Consider the following 21180-nt stretch of genomic DNA (forward strand, 5'->3'; position numbering starts at 1 on the left):
TGAATACCCACCGCACGTTAACTTGAGAATTTAATTTTTTCTACTCCTTGAAATATTTGGATCATTATGTCATTTGCATCTTTAACATGTTTCAGGCATGCATATCCATTTTTAAAACATGTTAGGATCAATTAGAAATCTCTTTTTTATCAAATTCCAAGCTATCAGGGGTTGTACTAGAGGAATTTCCCAAACATGGGTAACAAAACTTTGGTGTTCATTTTTTTTCGTCAAAAAATTTTCTTCACTTACATTTATTATAGTTTTCAATTTTTGGCAAGCATAAACTCTTAAATATTTATTTTTTTGTGATCTATTTGCCTTATCTTTTTTTTACGAGAAAAAAGGGAGCGTGAAAACTAAAGTTTGGATTTGAAAAAAATTGAACTTCCAAAATGCAAATGCACAACTGAAGAGAGAGATAATTACAAACAGAATCTGTGATTTTTAGGGATTTTAAACTCTTTTAGCTTTTTATATATTAGGTTTTGCAATCATCGGAAAAGGGGGGGCGAGGGATTTTTAACTGAGTGTTGACTCCCAAACCATAAGTCATTTCTAACAAAAATTATAGCTGTTACACATCATTAATTGATCAAAACCTTTACGATGATCTATGATTGTTACGTTAGCTTTTTGAAAATAGGCAAAAAGTGGGTTGTTTGGCTCTGGTAAATATCCCACCGCACGTTAACTAGAGAATTTAATTTTTTCTACTACTTGAAATTTTTTTATCATTAGGTCATTTGCATCTTCAACATGTTTCAGGCATGCATATACATATTTAAAATTGTTGAACTTTTGAAAAAGTGAAAATACTTCATTGACATCAATAACTTGTTGTAATCAAAGTACATGAACCTCTATTTATAATAGAAGAAGGTAGTAGAGTCCAGCTCTTGGTAATCATTGTGGGTCCTACTTCTTATGGGCTTGGGCCCATCTTGTGTGCCTTCCTTGGTCATGTGGCCCAACTTATAATAATCTTACATATGTGGGCCTTCCTTGGTCATTTGGGCTTGATCTTATCTTCTAACACTCCCCCTCAAGCTACGGGTGAGAGAACAACATGAACTCCTAGTTTGTTGCAAATGAGGTATAAAATATTTTTTTATAAAATGACACATCTTCCAATATGCCTTCATCTTCCAACATTCCCCTCACATTGTTGCGTCTTTCCATGCTCCTAGCCGGAAAGCCATTGCTTCATACTCTAGTCTTAATGCTGGATGTAGGGCACACTCCACTGCTATCGGTAGTGTGTCTATCGGCATTGCTCTGAAGTGTCAACCATTGTGTCCCTCCATAGGACAACGACTCTCAAGTGGTAGGAGACATAAAAGCCATTATAGGGGGGGGGTTGGGAGGATAACATAGATGTAATCATAAGTTCTTCCATCATGGAATTCCAACCACAAATAATTTTCATCTTTTTGACGGGGTTGAAGTTCCTCCGTCATGGACTCCCAACTACGAATAATTTTTATCTTTTTGACAGGGATGAAGTTCCTCCGTCATGGACTTCCAGCCACAAATAATTTTCATCTTTTTGACGGGGATGAAGTTCGTTCGTCGTGGAATCCCAACCACAAATAATTTTCATCTTTTTGATGGGGATGACGTTCCTCCTTTGTGGACTCCCAACCACAAAAAATTTTGATATTTTTGACGGTGTAAAATAAATGATGACATGAGGCCACCTCTTATTCAATAATAATGTCCCCAAAGAGATATAATAGCTGCAGCTGAATATAACACGAATTAAATAGTAAACTTTGTCAAAGAACCCATGAAATAATCCGATATAAAAATTTCTTCTTTGATGCACAAGCTTCATCTTTTTTGTTCCCCCTTTCTTGAATATTTTGGTCACATAAACTTATCCACCACATAAGGAATAAAATACCTCTTTCTTGTTCTTCTTCTACTTCTCCCCCTCAAGTTGGGAGGTAATGGCAGTGATCCCAGCTTGAACCAAATATCATAGAAGTAGCAATAATCCTAAATAACAGAGATTAAATATATTTTTGTTAATATATAACTTGCAATATTAAAAACTACTATAGAGGTTAAAATTGAAACAAAAACTATGGGTGTAGGGACTAAAAATAATAACTTCGAACCTAGACCTAGGGTTTAGGGTGTAGAGAAAAGGATCACATTTCCTCGGTGAGTTGACCAAGTCAACTCACAAAACCTGCCCTGATACCATGTTGAATTTATGGAAAAGTGAAATACTTCATTGACATCAATAACTTGTTGTAATCGGAGTACATAAACCTCTATTTATAATAGAAGAAAGAAGTAGATTCCAATTACAATAAAACTACCCTTGTCCAATTACATCCAAACTCTAACACTTAAGGTAAGTCCTAACATAATTACTTAACTCAATATTGATAAAAGACAAATATAACTTAAACTAAAACTCTTCTTGGTCGTGACCCTAAGATAAAGATACTTTTGTGAGTCCTTCTTGATCCTCCAACTGATGTGATAAGGATGCCAGCTCTTGGTAATCATTGAGGGTCCTACTTCTTATGGGTTTGGGCCCATCTTGTGGGCCTTCCTTGGTCATGTGGCTCATCTGATAATAATCTTACATATGTGGGCCTTCCTTGGTCGTTTGGGCTTGATCTTATCTTCCAAAAAAAATATGTTAGAATCAATTAGAAATATCTTTCTTATAAAATTCCACCAAGCTATTACGGTTGTACTAGAGGAATATTCCAAACATGGATAACAAAACTTTGGTGATCATTTTTGGTGCGTGAAATAATTTTGTTCTCTTACATTTAATATAGTTTTTGATTTTTTGCATACATAAACTCTAAAATTTTCATTTTGTTGTGATCTATTTGCCTTATCGTTTACAAGAGAAAACTCAAGTTTGGATTTTAAAAAAAATTGAACATCGAAAAAGAAAATGCACAAAAGCAGAGAGAGGTAATTCCAGGGACGGTAAACTCTTTTAGTTTTTTATCTATTAGGTTTTGCAATCATCAAAAAAGGGGGGCGAGGCATTTTTAATTGAGTATTGACTCCCAAACCTTAAGTGATTTCTAACAAAAATTATAGCCGCTACGCATCATTAATCGATCAAAAAATTTATGATGATCTATGATTGCTAGGTCAGCTTTTTGTAAATGCGTAAAAAGTGGGTTGTTTGGCTCGGTTGAATATCCCACTGCATGTTAACTTGAGAATTTAATTTTTTCTAGTCTTTGAAATTTTTGGATCATTATGTCATTTGCATCTTCAACATGTTTCAGGCATGCATATCCATATTTAAAACATATTAGGATCAATTAGAAATCTCTTTCTGATCAAATTCCAAGCTATTAGGGGTTCTACTAGTGGAATTTCCCAAACATAGATAATAGTACTTGTGTGTTCATTTTTAGAGCGTCAAAAAATTTTCTTCACTTATATTTATTATAGTTTTCAATTTTGGAAAACATAAATTCTTAAATTTTCATTTTGTTGTGATCTATTTGCCTTATCTTTTTCTTTACAAGAACAAGGGAGAGTGAAAACTAAAGTTTGGATTTGAAAAAAAATTGAACATCCAAAATGCAAATGCACAAATGTAGAGAGTGATAATTCCAAAAAGAATCTATGTTTTTTTGGGATTGTAAACTCTTTTAGTTTTTTATATATTAGGTTTTGCAATCATCTGAAAATGGAGGCGAGGCATTTGTAACTGAGTGTTGACTCCCAAACCATAAGTCATTTCTTACAAAAATTATAGCCGTTACACATCATTAATCGATCAAAACCTTTACGATGATCTATGATTGTGATGTCAGCTTTTTGTAAATAGGCAAAAAGAGGGTTGTTTGGCTCTGGTAAATATCCCACCGCATGTTAACTTGAGAATTTAATTTTTTCTACTCCTTGAAATTTTTAGATCATTAGGTCATTTTCATTTTCAACTTGTTTCACCCTTGCATATCTATATTTAAAACATGTTAGAAACAATTAGGAATCTATTTCTTATAAAATTCCAAGCTGTTAGAGGTTGTACTAGTGGAATTTCCCAAACATGGATAACAAAACTTTGGTAGTCATTTTTAGTGGGTGAAAAAAATTTCTTCACTTACTTTTGTAATAGTTTTCAATTTTTTGCATATATAAACTCTAAAAGTTTTATTTTGTTGTGATCTATTTGCCTTATCTCTTTGTTTACGAGAACACAGGGAGAGTGAAAACTCAAGTTTGGATTTGAACAAAAACTGAACATCCAAAATGGAAATGCACAAATGCTGATAAAGATAATTCCAAAAAGTATCTGTGATTTTTAAGGATTGTAAACTCATTTAGTTTTTTATATATAAGGTTTTGCAATTTTTTAACAATGTGTGACTCCCAAACCATAAGTCATTTCTAACAAAAATTATAGCCATTACGCATCATTTATTGATCAAAACTTTTACGATGATCTATGATTGTTAGGTCTGCTTTTTGTAAATGCGCAAAAAGTAGGTTTTTTGGCTCAGGTGAAAATCCCACTGCACGTTAACATGAGAATTTAATTTTGTCTACTCCTTGAAATTTTTTTGTCATTAGTTCATTTGCCTCTTCAACATGTTTTAGGCATGCATATCCACATTTAAAACATGTTAGGATCAATTAGATATCTCTTATTTATAAAATTCCAACCTATTAGGTGTTGTGCTAGTGGAATTTCCCAAACATGGATATCAAAAACTTTGGTGTTCATTTTTAAAGCTCAAAAAAAATTTCTTCACTTACATTTATTATAGTTTTCAATTTTTTGCATACGTAAACTCTAAAATTTTGATTTTGTAGTGATCTATTTGCCTTATCTTTTTGTTTACGAGAAAAAACTCAAGTTTGGATTTGAAAAAAAATTGAACATCCAAAATGGAAATGCACAAATGCTGAGAGAGATAATTCCAAAAAGTATCTATGATTTTTAAGGATTGTAAACTCTTTTAGTTTTTTATATATTAGGTTTTGCAATCATGGGAAGAGGAGGGAAGGGGGGGGGGGGGGACCTTTTTTACCTGTGTGTTGACTTCCAAACCATAAGTCATTTCTAACAAAAATTTTAGCTGTTACACATAATTAATCGATCAAAACCTTTGCCACGATCTATGTTTGCTACGTTAGCTTTTTGTAAATAAGAAAAAGTGGGTTGTTTAGCTTTGGTAAATATCCCACTGCACGTTAACTTGAGAATTTAATTTTTTCTACTCCTTGAAAATTTTGGATCATTAGGTCATTTGCATCTTCAACATATTTCAGGCTTGCATATCCATATTTAAAACATGTTAGGATCAATTAGAAATCTCTTTCTTATAAAATTCCACCAAGCTATTAGGAGTTGTTCTAGTTGAATTTCCCAAACATGGATAATAAAACTTTGGTGTTCATTTTTAGTCTATGAAATAATTTTTTCACTTACTTTTTTTATAGTATTCGATTTTTTGCATACATAAACTCTAAAATTTTCATTTTGTTGTGAACTATTTGCCTTATCTTTTTGTTTACGAGAAAAAAGGGAGAGTAAATACTCAAGTTTGGATTTGAAAAAAAATTAAACTTCAAATATGCAAATGCATAAATGCAGAGAGAGATAAATCCAAAAAGTATCTGCGATTTTTAGGGAATGTAAAATATGTAAATTTTTTATTTATTAGGTTTAGCAATCATCGTAAAGAGAGGGGGGCGGGGGGGAGGCATTTTTGACTGAGTCTTGACTCCTGTTGAATTTATGGAAAAGAGAAATACTTCATTGATTTCAATAATTTCTTGTAATCAGAGTACATGAACCTCTATTTATAATAGTGGAAGGTAGTAGAGTTCAATTACAATAAAACTACCCTTTTCCCAATTACACCTAAACTCTAACACAAAAAGATATGTCCTAACATAATTAAATAACTCAATATTGATAGAAGACAATTATAACTTAAACTAAAAATTTTCTTGGTCGTGACCTTAAGATAAAGATACTTTTACGAGTCCTTCTTGATCTTCCAACTGATGTGATAATGAGGCCAGCTCATGGTAATCATTTTGAATTTATGGGCTTGGGCCCACCCATCTTGTGGGCCTTCCTTGGTCATGTGGCCCATCTTATAATAATCTTACATATGTGGGCTTCCTTGGTCATTTGGGCATGATTTCTTCTTCTTTGATGCACAAACTTCATCTTTTGTGCTCCCCCTTTCTTGAATATTTTGGTCACATAAACTTATCCACAACATAAGGAATAAAATACCTCTTTCTTGTTCTTCTTCTACTTCTCCCCCTCAAGTTGGAAGGTAATGGCAGTGATCCCAGCTTGAACCAAATATCATAGAAGTAGCAATAATTCAAAATAATAGATATTTGTAAATAAGCCCTCAAAATAGGGAGAAGTGAGATATTTTCCTGACATATCAACTCAAACAGTGATGCAAAACAATCGGCTTAAATTCGAATTTTTCCATACGAATTTTTCCATACTAGCATGACCTTTGATTCTTCCAATTCGAATATATCTTTCAACATAGATCAGATTGACATGAAATGTTTTCCTTCTGCAACTAGACTTAAATAAATTTCATCCAAGTATAACTTCTCTTCATAAAATTTAACTATCAGAAGATAAATAATCTGATAGGTTTCGGTCTCTGTCATATGGCCGAACTAAGTTTTGTTTCTCCTATTTTTCCTGAACGACCATTGACTCTTCCAAGATCAATATATCCTTATAAAAATATTATTCCGTAAATTGGTTGATTAGGTAATAAAATAGACTTACATATCTTTCTTTTGATATATAATTCTCCATATAAATTATCTTTCGTGATAGCATAAAATATCTCGGAATTTGAGGCTTTCTACTGTCGAACCTCTATTTAAATATGACCTTTGCTGCTTCAAATATCTATTTCTCTTTGTAGATAATTCAAATAAAAAATTGGTTGAATAGGTAAATAATAGACTAACGTATATTTATTTTTATATATATCTTTCCATATAAAGTTTAGTTCTTGACAGAAAAACATATCTCGGAATCTGAAGCTTTCTACTGTTGCTCAAACCACTTTTGCAATCTGACCTTCTCTCATTCAAACATGAATATCTCTCTGTATAGAACTCCGATTGGAGCAAATAGCTTTTCGTTGGAAAGTAAACTCAAATATATTTCCGTAAATATATAATTTTAAATATAAAAAACTATCTATAGAGGTAAAAAAACGCAAATAAATCTACTAGAGTAGGGACTAAAAAAAAATTAACTACGAACCTAGACCTAGGGTTTAGGGTTTAGAGAAAAGGATCACATTACCTCCGTGAGTTGACCAAGTCAACTCACAGAACCTATTCTGATACCATGTTTATTTATGCAAAATATAAATACTTCATTGACTTCAATAACTTCTTGTAATCAGAGTACATGAACCTCTATGTATAATAGAGGAAGGTAGTAGAGTCCAATTACAATAAAACTACACTTGTCCCAATTACACCCAAACTCTAACACTTAAAGATAAGTCCTAACATAATTAAATAACTCAATATTGATAAAAGACAAATATAACTTAAAGTAAAACTCTTCATGGTCGTGACCTTAAGATAAAGATACTTTTATGAGTCCTTCTTGATGTTCCAACTGATGTGATAATGATACACGCTCATGGTAATCATTGTGAGTCCTACTTCTTATGGGCTTGGGCCCATCTTGTGGGCCTTCTTTGGTCATGTGGCCTATCTTATAATAATCTTACATATGTGGGCCTTCCTTAGTCGTTTGGGCTTGTTCTTATCTTCCAACAACTCCCAAAACTTAAGTCATTTCTAACAAAAATTATAGCCATTACGCATCATTAATCGATCAAAACGTTTATGATGATCTAAGATTGTTAGGTCAACTTTTTGTAAATGCGCAAAAAGTGGGTTGTTTGGCTTGGTTGAATATCCCACCGCACGTTAACTTGAGAATTTAATTTTTTCTACACCTTGAAATTTTTGGATCATTAGGTTATTTGCATCTTCAACATGTTTTAGGCATGCATATCCATATTTAAAACATGTTAGGATCAATTAGAAATCTCTTTCTTATCAAATTCCAAGCTATTTGGGGTTGTACTAGTGGTATTTCCCAAATATGGATAACAATACTTTGGTGTTCATTTTTAGTGCATCAAAAAACTTTCTTCACTTACATTTATAATAGTTTTAAATTTTTGGCGTACATAAACTCTAAAATTTTTATTTTGTTGTGATCTATTTGCCTTATCTTTTTGTTTACGAGAATAAAGGGAGAGAGAAAACTTAAATTTGGATTTGAAAAGAAATTGAACATACAAAATGCAAATGCACAAAAGCATAGAGTGATAATTCCAAAAAGAATCAGTGATTTTTAGAGATTGTAGACTCTTTAAGTTTTTTATATATTAGATATTGCAATCATCAGCAAACGGGGGGTGAGGCATTTTTAACTGAGTGTTGACTCCCAAACCTTAAGTCATTTCTAACAAAAATTATATCCATTATACATCATTAATCGATCAAAACGTTTACGATGATCTAAGATTGTTAGGTCAGCTTTTTTTAAATGCGCAAAAAGTGGTTTTTTGGCTCGATTGAATATCCCACCGCACGTTAACTTGAGAATTTAATTTTTTCTACGCCTTGAAATTTTTGGATCATTAGGTCATTTGCATCTTCAACATGTTTTAGGTATGCTTATCCATATTTAAAACATGTTAGGATCAATTAGAAATCTCTTTCTTATTAAATTCCAAGCTATTAGGGGTTGTACTAGTGGAATTTCCCAAACATGGATAACAAAACTTTGGTAGTCATTTTTAGTGGGTGAAAAAATTTTCTTCACTTACATTTATAATAGTTTTATATTTTTTGCATACATAAAATCTAAAAATTTCATTTTTTTGTGATCTATTTTCCTTATCTCTTTGTTTACGAGAAAAAAGTGAGAGTGAAAACTCATGTTTGGATTTAAAAAAAATTGAACATCCAAAATGAAAATGCACAAATGTTGAGAGAAATAATTCCAAAAAGTATCTGTGATTTTTTAAGGGTTGTAAACTCTTTTAGTTTTTTATATATATTAGGTTTTGTAATCGTCAAAAAAGGAGGGGGTGAGGGATTTTTAACTAAGCGTGACTCACAAGCCATAAGTCATTTCTAACAAAAATTATAGCCATTACTCAACATTAATACCCCAAAACCTTTAAGATGATCTATGATTGTTAGGTCTACTTTTTGTAAATGGGCAAAAAGTTAGGTTGCTTGGCTCGGGTGAATATCCCACTGCACGTTAACATGAGAATTTAATTTTTTCTTCTCCTTGAATTTTTTTGGTCATAAGGTTTTTTGAATCTTCAACATGTTTGAGGCATGCATATCCATATTTAAATCATGTTAGGATCAATTAGAAATCTCTTTCTTATAAAATTCCAAGCTATTAGGTGTTGTGCTAGTGGAATTTCCTAAACATGGATAACAAAGCTTTGGTGTTCATTTTAAATGCGTGAAAGAAAAAATTCACTTACATTTATTTTATTTTTAAATTTTTTTTATACATAAACTCTAAAATTTTTACTTTGTTGTGATCTATTTACCTTATCTTTTTGTTACGAGAAAATTGGGAGAGTGAAAACTTAAGTTTGGATTTGAAAAAAAATTGATCATCCAAAATAGAAATGCACAAATTATGAGAGAGAAAAGTCCAAAAAGTATCAGTGATTTTTAAGGATTGTTAACTCTTTTAGTTTTTGATATATTAGGTTTTGCAATCATTGGAACAGGGGGGGCGAGGCATGTTTAACTGAGGGTTGACTCCCAAACCATAAGTCATTTCTAACAAAAGTTATAGCCATTACACATCATTAATCGATCAAAACCATTACGATGATTTATGATTGGTAGGTCCGCTTTTTGTAAATAGGCAAATAGTGGGTTGTTAGGGTCTGGTAAATATCGCACCGCACGTTAACTTGAGAATTTAATTTTTTTCTACTCCTTGAAAATTTTGGATCATTAGGTCATTTGCATCTTCAACATGTTTTAGGCATGCGTATCCGTATTTAAGACATGTTAGGATCAATTAGAAATCTCTTTCTTATAAAATTCCAAGCTATTAGTTGTTGTGCTAGTGGAATTTCCCAAAGATGGATAACAAAAACTTTGGTGTTTTGTTTACGAGAAAAATTGGAGAGAGAAAACTCAAGTTTGGATTTGAAAAAAAATTGATCATACAAAATGGAAATGCACAAATGATGAGAGAGAAAATTCCAAAAAGTATCAGTGATTTTTAAGGATTGTTATCTCTTTTAGTTTTTTATATATTAGGTTTTGCAATCATTGGAACAGGGGGGGCGAGGCATGTTTAACTGATGGTTGACTCCCAAACCATAAGTCATTTCTAACAAAAATTATAGCTGTTACACATCATTAATCGATCAAAACCATTACGATGATCTACGATTATTAGGTCCGCTTTTTGTAAATAGGCAAATAGTAGGTTGTTAGGGTCTAGTAAATATCCCACTGCACATTAACTTGAGAATTTAATTTTTTTTACTACTTGAAATTTTTGGATCATTAGGTCATTTGCATCTTCAACATGTTTTAGGCATGCGTATCCATATTTAAAACATGTTAGCATCAATTACAAATCACTTTTTTATAAAATTCCACCAAGCTATTACGGGTTGTACTAGTAGAATTTCCCAAATATGGATAACAAAACTTTAGTGTTCATTTTTAGTGTGTGAAATAATTTTCTTCACTTAAATTTATTATAGTTTTCAATTTTTTGCATACATAAACACTACAATTTTCATTTTGTTGAGATCTATTTGCCTTATCTTTTTTTTATGAGAAAAAAGGGAGAGTAAAAATGTTATGGTCTCTGACCATGGGCCTTGTTATCCGATGGGAAGGAGGCTCTGCATCCAACACAGGTTCAGCACCAATGTGCTGTAATCGTCGAGGTCTGCCTATGATGGCGAAATCTGGGTGAATTGGATGATGGAAAGGAGAAAAGTGAAGAGCTTGGAAGGAATGGGGGGAAGGAAGGGTAACCCGGCTCTGAGGGAGACCGTAACCTGCTGCTCGTGAAGGGAGACAACAACCTGGTTCGTCAAGAGGGGAACCTCCCTGTCGTGTTCTATATCTGGGTTCAAAATTTCCATCCTTCTCATTTCATTTTGCCCCTACTAAAGTTGTTCGAAGAGGTGCCAAAAATATTACATGTGTTGCCATTATATGGCTTACATAAGCTGCCTTTATGTGGCTTACATGCCTAAGGCTGAAACACACAAGTTGAGCTACGTTGCTGCATCACTCAATATTACAAAAATAGCCCTCAAGACTTACACGCTCAGCATGCTGACTCTGCTGAGCTGCTGAAATAGTTGCTGAATTGCTGACTTGATTCCTATACAAAACACTTCCATAAAACACTTCAACTGCGACGCCTTTGGATGACTCGTTCGGCTATCGAGTCTATAACATCAATCCCCGCTTTGAAAGAGAGCTTGTCCTCAAGCTCCAATGAAGGATACACGTGCTGAAACACCTGTATATCTTCCCACGTGGCCTCTATGGAATCAGTATGCGACCATTGAACCAAAATCTGGGTGTTGTCCTGGAGCTGCCTAGACTGCAGAATTTTGATTGGAGTGAGAGAGACCTTACCGTCTTCAACCGGTGGCAGAGCAGGGATGGACTAAGGTGCTGGGCCCTTGAGAGGCTTGAGCAGTGAAACATGGAAAACATCGTGGATTTGAGACTCCGGTGGCAGCTGGAGCTGATATGCAACTTGTCCCACTCGCTGCAAAATTTTGTATGGCCCAAAGTATTTGGGGGATAGCTTGTGGCGTGTCCCGGAAATGGAGTGCTGGTGATATGGCTTGAGGGAGAGCCAAACAAAATCGTCGGGGTGATACTACACATCCCGGTGGTGCTGATCATACTGGAGCTTCATACGGGCTTGAGCTTGCCGGAGCCGAGCTAGAGCATTTGCTAACCACTGATCTCTGTTGTGCAAGGCATGATCAACTGCGTCCACACGAGTGGACCCTCTGGTGTAGGAGAGTAGACGGGGTCATCTGACCTGCTGTATTTTTTTGGGACTGCTGTTGTAATTCAATGGTGGACTGGTGCTCCGGACGTATGGCCTCTAGCAGCAGTGGTGTGAGGTGATTGATGGCGGCAATTTGTAGTGCGGCGTCTGACCGACGGTAGAGAGCATCCACTGCTCGGTTCAAGGGCCCTGGTTTGTATTCCACTACAAAATCGAAGCCCATGAGTTTGCTGAGCCAGTGTTGCTGAGGTGGCATGGATATGCGTTGGTTCAGTAAGAACTTGAGGGTGGAGTGATCAGTGCGGATGCGTAAGAAACGGCCCCACAAATAAGGCCTCGACTGTTGCACGGCCTTTGCCAACCTGATTAATTCTCGCTTGTAAGCTGGCAATTGATGATGGTGGAGGGCGAGTTGCCCGCTGAAATATGCAATGGGGTGTTGGGATGGATGTAGGACTGCCCCAATTCCACTGCCAGAGGCATCACATTCCAGCACAAAGTCGTCATCAAAATTTGGTAGTTGCAGTACCGGTGCAGAAGTGAGAGCCTGTTTGAGCACGCTGAAGGAGTTCTTTGTGTCCGTCCACTGGAAGGCATTGCGTTGCTGCGAGGTGGGCGTAATTCTGTATGAACTTTCTGTAATACCCGGCTAAGCCCAAAAAACCTCATAAGGTAGCTACATTACGGGGTGGTGGCCATTGCATGATCGCCTCAATTTTGGTTGTATCCATAGTGACACCGGAGGCTGGAATCACATGCCCCAAATAGGCCACCTGTGGCTGACCAAAAAAAGCACTTGGAGCGCTTCAAGTATTAGTGGTGAGTCCGGAGGAGGCTGAAGACCCTACTCAGGTCATGGAGATGTTGCACCCAACTCTTGCTGAAAATCAGGATATCGCCAAAGAAAACAAGGACAAATTTTCTTAGAAATGGGTGAAATACCTCGTTCATCAATGCCATGGAAGGTGGATGGCACCTTGGAGAGGCCGAAGGGCATGACAATGAACTCGATGTGGCCATGGTGAGCGTGGAAGGCTTTTTTCTCGATGTCCAGAGGTTGCATGTGGACCTGATGATAGCCAGACAGCAAGTCGAGCTTGGTTAAAAATTGTGCCCCGTGGAGTTCATCTAGGAGTTCATCCACCACTGGAATGGGAAACTTGTCCTTAACGATTTTGGCATTTAATTCCCGGTAATAATCCAGTCCTAATGCTGGATGTAGGGCACACTCCATTGCTATCGGTAGTGTGTCTAGATGCATTGCTCTGAAGTGTCCACTACCGTGTCCCTCCACAGGACAACGACTCTCAAGTGGTATTTGATAGATGCCATATTCTGACATGAGAACTAGGTTAATTATAATAGAATAACCTTTATAATTGTGTTATAGGTGGTTACTTATCGGTTTTCAAATGAAATGAGCATTTATTGAATTTGGCATTAATCACTGTCGATATTGCATATTTCTCTCTCCTGAATTATATTTCATTATTTTTTAGTCTTATTTCTTCCTGAAATGCTTTTTATAGATTCAATTATGGAATTTCAGGAGAATTTGGGTGGAGAAGAAGATATTTACCAAAATGCCCTTAGTGAAATGGAGGTAATTTCTAGGGCAAATCGTTTTAAAATAAGAAAAATCATATTTAAAGGAAAGGGAAGCGTCGAACAAAAGGGAGGAAGGCAGCGTGAAGAGAAAGGGAAACGGAGACCAAAACAGAGGTTTTTTGACCGAAAACAGGGGAGGACCCGAGAGGAGTTCCCCACCGTCGTTCGCCGGGCCAATACCTTCCGCCGCGCCACCGTCGTCCACCGTCGTCCACTGCCGTCCAGCAACCGAGAACAAACCCGAGGAGAGCTCGAGAGAGTCTCCGTCGAGGTGAGTTCGACAGTCGTCGCTCGCCAGGCCGAGAAGTGATCCGAGAGGGCTTCTCCGGTGCCAACTCCGCTTTCCGACCATCCTCCGGCGTCGTTTACATATTCCGACCAGTCCCGGAGCCATTCCGACTCCAACCGAGACTCGAGAGAGCCGGTTAGAGAACGTCAGTTCTGTTTCGCTCTTCGCCGGACGTTACCTCCGTCCGTCGGCTTCTAACCATCGTCGCCGGCGTCGTCTCTACCTCCGGCCACTCACTATTGCTACCCGACGCCACCAATTTCCGGAAATTGCAGCACCCGTGAGAACGAGTTGCTGCCCAAGAGAGGAGGAAGAAGGGGAGTAATTCGTCATTATTGAATTTAATTTTTCATATAGTTTGAACTTAGGTTTTGAACGTTAATTGAATCTGATTTGATAATTAAGGTTTATTTAAGATTTTTTTCTTGATATTTGATTAAATTAGCTAATTAGGGTAAGATTATAATTGAGGTTGCATTTTGGTATTTTAATCCGATTTCTGTCTTTAACTCTAGGCGCCCAAGAGGGGCTAGATGCAAGGATTGAGAATCCGGATCGTGGTTACGTGGCGCTCGAGAGAGGCACGAATCACGGTAAAATCCAGAGTTGATAATTTCAGCATCATCACACTAGGAAATTGATTCTCTGCATTCTATTGTAATCCGATCTTTGTCATTAACTCTAGGCGCCCGAGAGGGGCTAGACGCAAGGATTGAGAAATCGGATTCGTGATTATGTGGCGCTCGAGAGAGGCACGAATCACGGTAAAATCCAGAGTTGACATTTCTTGTTGTGCAAGTAGTTAATTAGATTATTGCTTGATAATTTAGGATAGCATCATCACAATAGAAAATTGATTCTCTGCATTCTATTGTAATCCAATCTTTGTCATTAACTCTAGGCGCCCGAGAGGGGCTAGACGCAAGGATTGAGAAATCGGATTCGTGATTATGTGGCGCTCGAGAGAGGCACGAATCACGATAAAATCCAGAGTTGACGTTTCCTGTCGTGCAAGTAGTTAATTAAATTATTGCTTGATAATTTAGGATATAATTAGTGTTTAGTTCAGATTAATTCATCATATTTGGTTCGGCTAGTTGACTGAAGAATACACAAAATTCAATCCTCCCTATGGATATGACCCTCGCTTACTGCTAAATTACATGAACGATTCGTACGCTTGCGAGGTATTAAAGCCGATGTAACTAAATTCTACAACAAGTTTTTGGCGCCATTGCCGGGGAGGCACGTATTAAGCGTATTTCTTTGTTCTCCATAGTCTTAGGTTAGATTTTATTTTATTTCTTTTATTTTTTTTTTTTTTTTTTTATTTTTTTTCTTTCATAATTTTAGTTTGGTATTTTTTATGAAATTATTTTTATTTCTTCTAGTTAGTTCATATTTTTAGTAGTGAGTTTGTTAGCTTAATTTGATAGTTCATTTTGTTTCTTTTTGTGTTTTTATGCACGGGCGCCGCTCCCTAGGTGGACCATTAGCTCCCTTTGTTGAAGAGGTAGAACATATTTGTAGGAAAACACCTGAAGTCAAGTTAGGAGCTACCATGGCCAATCAGGGCAAACCATTACAGTTACCTGCAGCAGGTGACCGTAGAGCCTTGAGGGATTATTCTATCCCATCCCACTTCACATCACCTTCTTGCATTATATTGCCACCCACTACTGCCGCCAGTTATGAGTTGAAACCGGGTGTGATCCAACTCCTCCCTACATTCTATGGGTTGGAGAAGGAGGACCCATATTACCACATCAAGGAATTCTTAGATATTTGTGCAACTTTTAAATTCCAGAATTTCTCAGATGACTCTATCCGGTTAAGACTTTTTCCATTTTCACTTAAGGATAAGGCCAAGTCTTGGCTTAATTCCTTAGAGGTGGGCAGCATTACTTCATGGGACACATTAGTCACAAAATTTTTGTCCAAGTACTTTCCCATTCAGAGAACTACAACCCTCAGGAGAGAAATCTCCAACTTTATGCAGCAGAAGGGTGAACACTTTTATGAGGCTTGGGAGAAATGGAAGGATTTGATCCGTAGGTGTCCGCATCATGGGTTTGAGAAATGGCATTTAGTGCAATACTTTTATCAAGGTCTTACACCTTAGGTTAGATCCATGGTAGATGCAACGAGTGGTGGGAGTTTGATGGGTAAGAGTGCTAGTGAGGCGTGGGACTTCTTTGAAACGTTGAGTGATCAATCTCAGCAATAGGGTTCATCATTTAATGTTGATAGGAGATCCCACGAAGCCAAAAGAGGGGGTCTTTACGAGGTTAGTGAAACACCCATGCTCATGGCCAAGATTGAAGGGTTGACTAGAAAAATTGATGCCCTTATGGTGTCCAAGAGTTCACCTTCTCCTAACCCATCTACTGTCTGTGCCATATGCTCTGGTTCATCTCATCCCACACAAATGTGTCCATCTAGTTCATCCTACCCAGAGCTCATTGAGGACTTGAATGCAGTCCAGAATTTTCATAGACCGAACCGGAACGATCCTTTTTCAGAAACATATAATCCGGGTTGGTCTAGGCAGCCAAATTTCTCATGGTCCAAGGGCCCACAAGTTGGGGGTCCTCCAGGGTTTACTCAACCCAAGCTCCGCGTCCACACTTCACTCAACAGCCATTGATTCCACAAAAACCTTCACTTGAGGATACACTTCAATTATTCATGCAGAATACACAGTCCTCCATTGCTAAACTTGAAATGCAAGTGAGTCAGTTGGCCAACCACATGAGTGAACTAGCACAAAATAGACTCCCGAGTCAAACCATTCCTAACCCCAAAAGCACACATGAGAGTGAGTTGAGTTACAAACCCCACCATGAGCAAGCCAAAGCCATAACCACCCCTAGGAGTGGTAGTGAGTTGAACAATGGGGTAGGGACCACTAAGTCTAAGGAGTCAAAGGATGACAATGGGGACACATCATTGAGTGAAGAACCTCCAAGTTCTCCACCAACAGCCAAGCAGATCCCTAACCAAGTCCCATTAGCTCCTTATCCGCAGAGGTTATCGGGCCCACCTAGGAAAGGAGATAGCATGCATGAAACGTTGGAACTGTTTAGTAAGGTTCACATTAACATTCCACTTCTTGATGCTATTAGGCAAGTCCCTGCCTATGCCCGATTTTTGAAAGACCTTTGTACACAGAAGAGAAAACAACATGTTAACAAAAAGGTCTTTCTTACTGAGAATGTAAGCTCAATTCTGAAGCATAACACTCCTCCTAAAGTTAAAGATCCTGGATGTCCCACAATTTCATGTGTCATTAGTGAACATACCATCCAGAGAGCTCTTCTTGACTTAGGGGCAAGTGTGAATTTGCTTCCTTTCTTTGTGTACCAGCAATTAGGTTTGGGGGAATTGAAGCCTACTCCCATCACACTTCAACTAGCTGACCGTTCTGTCAAGATACCACGAGGAATAGTTGAAGATGTTTTGATAAAAGTGGACAAATTTCTGTTCCCGGTTGATTTCATTGTTCTTGATACATAACCAGTAGTCAATGTGACCAACCAAATTCCTGTCATCCTAGGACGTCCCTTCTTAGCCACATCTAATGCTATCATTCATTGTAAAAGTGGTGAGTTGGAGTTGTCTTTTGGAAATTTTAAGGTCTCATTGAATGTATTTAATGCCGGGCACCACCCACTTGAGTCTGATGATCTGAGTCCTGCATTTAATATAGAAACTGTTATGCTTGATAACGAATCCACTCTTGAATCTTTTGAGTCTTTCATAACATCTTTAGACATGGACTATTTTGATGAGGAAACATATTTCCGAGAGGTTAATTCTTTACTCAATTCTGTACCTCTGTTGGAGGAAGCTTATGAGGTTATCACAACTGAACATCCACAGGATCTTCCTCTAGACTTGGACAAACCTCTTGAAACTTCCAAGCTAGACCTTAAGCCACTTCCTTCCACATTGAAGTATGCGTTCTTGGGACCCATGAACTCATTACCAGTCATTATTTCCTCTTATTTGAGTACTGAGGAGGAGGAACAATTGACTGAAGTTTTACAAGCACACAGAGAAGCATTGGGGTGGACTCTTGATGCCTTAAAAGGGATTAGCCCCTCCATATGCATGCATATTATTCATTTGGAGGAGGGGACTAAAGCCTCACGTGAGATGCAACGTAGGTTAAATCCCCATATGCTGGAGGTTGTGAGAGAAGAAGTCATCAGGCTGCTTGTGACAGGAATCATTTACCCTATTTCTGATAGCACCTGGGTGAGTCCAATTCAAGTTGTCCCTAAGAAAGGGGGGATAACGATAATAAAAAATGAGAGTGGTGAATTGATTCCCACAAGAACTACCACCAAGTGGTGTGTCTGCATTGACTATAGAAAACTTAATTCCGCCACTAGGAAGGATCACTTCCCACTACCTTTCATTGATCAGGTACTAGAGCGATTGGCCGACCACAATTTTTATTGCTTCTTAGATGGATACTCCGGCTACAATCAAATTCCCATTGCTCCAGAAGACCAGGAAAAGACCACATTCACGTGTCCGTTTGGCACCTATGCTTACAGACGCATGCCTTTTGGTTTATGCAATGTGCCAGCCACTTTCCAACGGTGCATGATGAGTATCTTTTCTGACATGATTGGTGAATTATTAGAGGTCTTTATGGATGACTTTTCTGTGTTTGGCTCTAGTTTTGATACATGTCTGCACAATCTTTCACTCGTATTGTCCCGTTGCATTAAGTCCAATTTAGTCTTGAATTGGGAAAAATGCCACTTCATGGTGAAAGAAGGAATTGTTTTAGGACATGTAGTGTCTGAGCGGGGTGTAGAAGTGGACAAAGCCAAGGTTGACCTAATTGCCAATCTGCCACCACCTACTTCTGTGAAGGGGGTGCATTCTTTCCTTGGCAATGCTGGGTTCTATAGGCGTTTCATTAAAGACTTTAGCAAAATTTCTCATCCTTTGACTAATTTACTTGCTCAAGATGTTGCTTTCGCCTTTGATGATGCCTGTATTCATGCTTTTGAAACACTGAAGAAATATTTGTCCACTGCACCCATTGTCCAACCCCCTATCTGGTCTTTGCCTTTTGAGTTGATGTGTGATGCCTCTGACTATGCATTGGGGGCTGTTTTGGGGCAAAAGACGGATAAAATGCCCTATGTCATTCAATATGCTAGCCGAACTCTTCATGATGCTCAATTGAATTACACTACCACTGAGAAGGAGTTGCTAGCTGTTGTGTTTGCCTTGAACAAATTCAGATCATATCTGTTAGGGTCAAAGGTTATAGTGTTCACTGATCATTCTACTTTGAAGTACTTATTATCCATCAAGGACACTAAACCTCGCTTGATTAGATGGATCTTGCAATTGCAAGAATTTGACCTTGAGATTCGAGATAAGAAGGGTTGTGAGAATGTTGTTGCTGATCATCTATCTAGGATCTGTGTAGTACCTCAGGAAGGATTCCTTCCTTTAAATGATTCATTCCCTGATGAACAACTTCTCCAAGTATCCCAGTTGCCTTGGTTTGTTGACATAGTCAACTATCTTGTAACTCATAAGATTCCTGATTATTGGAGTAAACAAGATAGGTTGAAATTCTTTTCCCAAGTCAAACATTTTTTTTGGGATGACCCTTATTTGTTCAAGGGGTGTTCTGACCAAGTCATTAGGCGTTGTGTACATGAGCAAGACTTTGCAACATTCTTGAATTTTGTCATTCCCACGCATGTGGTGGACATTTTGGTGCTAGAAAGACAGCAGCTAAAGTCTTGCAATGTGGTTTCTATTGGCCTTCATTATTTAGAGATGCCCATGAGTTTTGTCAAGTGTGTGATAAATGCCAACGAACTGGTTGTTTGTCTAGGAAGAACATGATGCCTCTTAACCTCATTCTTATTGTTGAATTGTTTGATGTGTGGGGTATTGACTTCATGGGTCCTTTTCTTGTCTCGTTCGGCTATCAATACATCCTTGTTGCTGTTGAATATGTCTCTAAATGGATTGAAGCTATATCATGTAAGACAAACGATCACAAAGTGGTGGTAAAGTTTTTAAAAGAAAATATCTTTAATCGATTTGGTACCCCAAGAGCGATCATCAGTGATGGGGGATCTCATTTTTGTAACAGAGCATTTGAGACCTTATTGAAGAAATATTCCATCACTCATCGGGTGTCCACCCCGTACCACCCGCAAACTTGTGGTCAAGTGGAAATCTCTAATAGGGAGATCAAACGGATTTTGGAGAAGTTGGTTCGCTTTGATAGGAAAGATTGGTCCACTCGATTGGACGATGCTTTATGGGCCTATCGAACCGCTTATAAGACTCCTATTGGGATGTCTCCATTTCGCCTAGTGTTCGGCAAAGCATGTCATCTACCTGTTGAGCTTGAGCATAGAGCTTATTGGGCCATTAAGGTTTTAAATTTTGATTTAACTCAAGCGGGTGAGGAGAGAAAGTTGCAATTGAATGAGTTGGAGGAGATACGTCATGATGCTAATGAGAATGCCAAACTGTATAAGGAGCGAACAAAGCTTTTACATGATAAATCTATTTTTTGCAAGTCTTTTACTGTTGGGCAGAATGTTTTACTTTATAACTCACGATTGCATTTGTTTCCAGGGAAGCTAAGATCCAGGTGGTCCGGTCCATTTGAAGTTACACAGGTGTTTCCTCATGGCGCTATTGAGATCCGCAATTACGAAGACAGGTCGATCTTCAAAGTTAACGGTCAGAGGCTCAAACCGTATCTTGAGAATGTCCCCACACCGGAGGAGGTGATGGTGATTTTCTTGGAGGAACCTGTCATTTCATCTTGAATGCGTCAGAGTCTTGCTTACGACTATAAACTTAGCACATTGTGGGCAATCCCCACGTTTCTATCCCTTTGTACATTACAGTTTTATTTTTATTTTACTTTTTTTGGTTTATTCATACTCTCTTGCCGGCTGAGAGCATAAATGGTTCCAGTAGTCGATGACCAGACTTTTGGTCCCTAGTTTGAGAGGTCTATACTCAAACAACCATTCTGGGATTGACCAGTTCGATCTTGAAGTATTGAATGAAAACCTTATGGTGAGTAACTTAAGGACTTGTGTTCAGCGCGTGATTCCTGCTGCCTTCAGTGGCCAGTCACACGGAGATTTCTTCAAAGTGTGATGTGGGATAGCGGTTTCATCTACGGATGATTACCTACGGG

General features: G+C 37.6%; 1 non-coding gene across 1 annotated transcript; it reads right to left on the minus strand.

Moving 5' to 3' along the window:
• Window positions 1-15936: 15936 nt before the first annotated feature.
• On the minus strand, window positions 15937-16043 carry LOC137952406 (small nucleolar RNA R71). Its single transcript, XR_011112240.1, has one exon. It is a non-coding gene; the product is annotated as a small nucleolar RNA R71 (small nucleolar RNA).
• Window positions 16044-21180: the final 5137 nt, after the last annotated feature.

This window comes from Aristolochia californica, unplaced genomic scaffold (assembly GCF_029961685.1).
Source record: "Aristolochia californica isolate CCGP_79_NKW_82.1479 unplaced genomic scaffold, dmAriCali1.0.hap1 SCAF_15, whole genome shotgun sequence".
NCBI lineage: Eukaryota > Viridiplantae > Streptophyta > Magnoliopsida > Piperales > Aristolochiaceae > Aristolochia > Aristolochia californica.